This window comes from Otolemur garnettii, unplaced genomic scaffold (assembly GCF_000181295.1).
Source record: "Otolemur garnettii isolate 467f Iridium unplaced genomic scaffold, OtoGar3 scaffold00019, whole genome shotgun sequence".
NCBI lineage: Eukaryota > Metazoa > Chordata > Mammalia > Primates > Galagidae > Otolemur > Otolemur garnettii.
The window spans coordinates 4,394,038-4,396,813 of record NW_003852414.1 but is presented as its reverse complement, the minus strand read 5'-3'; the positions used below and the strand labels follow the sequence as shown (position 1 = coordinate 4,396,813).

Sequence of the window (2,776 nt, the reverse complement as noted above, 5' to 3'; positions counted from 1 at the left end):
GTAGGTGGGAACCCACCAGCATAACCGGCAGAGATGGAGCCGAGTTACTGCACTGGCCCGACCCACCAGCGCCCTCTGGAGGCGAAACGGCTGTGCAGACGCTCTGAGCCCCTCCCACGTGCGGCTCCACGTCCAACTGGTTAAATAGCCAGGGCCCGCCCGTGGACAATAGACTGCCCGGCTTCCTTCCCTCCCTTTCTTCCCTTTCCTGCTGAGGTGTGTGTGCTTTAGATTTTCTGAACAGACAGATCTCAAGAGCTCAATTTTACTTTAAAAATGTGACCTCAGCCAGATGTGGCTGTAGTCCCAGCTACACTAAGGCAGGAAGGTCACTTGAGCCCAAATTTAAGTCCTGGGTAACATAGAGTTTAGAGCTTATTTATATATCTATATCTATATGTTTTTATTTTTTAGGAGATGGAATTTCACTCTGTAGCTGTGGGTAGAGTGCTGTGCTGTCATAGCTCACAGCAACTTCAAACTTCTGGGTTCAAGAGATCCTTTTGGCTCAGCACCTGTGGCTCAAGCGCTAAGGCGCCAGCCACATACACCTGAGCTGACTGGTGTTCGAATCCAGCCTGGCCCGCCAAACAACAATGACAGCTGCAACCAAAAAAAAAAAAAAATAGCCAGACGTTGTGGTGGGCCTGTAGTCCCAGCTACTTGGGAGGCAGGGGCAGGAGACTCACTTGAGCCCAGGAGTTGGAGGTTGCTGTGAGCTGTGAAGCCACGGCACTCTGCCCAGGGCGACAGCTTGAGGCTCTGTCTCAAAAAAAAAAAAAAGGAGAGAGAGAGAGAGAGAGAGAGATTCTCTTGCCTCAGCCTCCCGAGTATTTGGGACTACAGCTGTCTGCCACAACGCCTGGCAAATTTTTCTATTTTTATTAGAGATGAGGGTCTCACTCTTGTTCTGGCTGGTCTTGAAGTCCTGAGCTAAAGCAATCCACCTGCCTTGGCTTCCCAGAGTACTAGGATTATGGAGGTGAGCCACTTCGCCCTCTGGGAAATTGTCTCTAAATAAAATAATTAAAAAATGTGACCTCAGTGGTAATATCCTTCCAAAAGCAGCAGTCCCCTATTTCTGTTTCGGTAGCCACTGGGGGCGGTGGCTCACACCTGTAATCCTAACACTCTGGGAGGCCGAGGTGGGTGGACTGCCTTGAGCTCACCGGTTCAAGATCAGCCTGAACAAGAGTGAGACCTTGTCTCTAAAAAATATCCGGGCGTGGCGGCGTCTGTAGCTCAGTGGGTAGGGTGCCGGCCACATACACAGAGGCTAGGGGGTTCGAACCCGACCTGGGCCAGCTAAACAACAATGAAAACTGCAACAAAAAGATAGCCAGGCGTAGTGGCAGGTACGTGTAGTCCCAGCTACTTGGGAGGCCAAGGCAAGGACATCACTTGAGCCCAGGTGTTTGAAGTTGCTGTGAGCTATGATGCTACAGCACTCTACCGAGGGTGGAAAAGTAACACTCTTGACTCAACAAACAACAACAAAACCCCCAAGAAACAAAAACAGAAGTTATCATCTTACCCCATAGGATCACAGACGTGTTGAAACAGCGCCCCCTGTCGGCCTTGCATGGTGCTAGCATGAGACAGGTGCCAGCAGGCAAGACAGAGGTGAGTAGTGGGGGTGGGCTGGGCTGGCTTGGCGTCTTAGACTTTCTTGCTCTTCCAGGTGCATTGTCCCCCAGTTGTGTGGTAACAGGTCAAAACGGACATGGGCAGCAGGCAAATGTGGAGGAACAGAGTGGAGAAGATAAAAGCAGCAGATGCGTGGTGAAGGCCTGGCGTGTGCAAGCAAATCATCAAGAAAAAAAAAAATCAAACATTTTAAAAGGATCAAAAGAGGGCTGGGTGGAGCCTGTGGCTTAAAAGGGTAGGGCGCCGGCCCCATATGCCGGAGGCAGCGGGTTCAAACCCAGCCCCAGCCCCCGCTCCCCCCCAAAAGAGGGCAGTGCCCTAGCTCAGGGGGTAGGGCGCTGGCCACATGCGCTGAGGCTGGAGGGTTCGAACCAGGCCCAGGCCTGCTAAACAATGATGACTACAACAAAAAAATAGCCGGGTGTTGTGGTGGGCTCCTGTAGTCCCAGCTACTTAGAAGGCTGAGGCAAGAGAATCACTTAAGCCCAAGAGCTTGAGGTTGCTGTGAGCTGTGATGTCACAGCACTCTACCCAGGGCGACAGCTTGAGACTCTGTCTCGAGAAAAAAAAAAAAAGGATCAAAAGACAAGTTTTTCAAAAGAAGATAGACTAATGGCGAATAAGCATATAAGGAAATACTCAACATCTCTGATCATCAGGGAAATGCAAGTTAAAACCAGAACGAGGTATCCCTAATCCTAGTAAGAATGGCTTTTATCAAAAAGTCCCAAAGAGTCATCGCTGGCAGGGATGCAGAGAAAAAGGAACCTTACACGCTGTTGGTGGGGCTACAAACTAGTACGACCTCTATGGAAAGCAGTATGGAGATTCCAGAGAGAACTACAAGTACACCTACCTTTTGATCCTGCAATCCCACTAGCAGGCATTCACCCAAAAGAAAAAGAATTATTTTATTCAGAAGACACGTGCACTCAAATATTTATTGCAGCACAATTCACAATCACAACGACGTGAAATCAACCCAAGTGCTCATCAGTGTACGAGTGGGTTAATAAAATATGGTATATGTACAGCATATACCACTCCGCTATTAAAAACAAATGGTGAACTAATACCTTTTGTAACAACCTAGATGGAGCCAGGACCATCCTTTTTTTTTTTTTTTTTT

At 49.0% G+C, this 2,776-nt stretch overlaps 1 pseudogene; it reads left to right on the top strand.

The window, feature by feature from the left end:
* The first annotated feature begins 1,593 nt into the window (after positions 1–1,593).
* LOC100951126 overlaps positions 1,594–2,776 on the top strand; it is a 14,364-nt pseudogene continuing 13,181 nt past the window's right edge.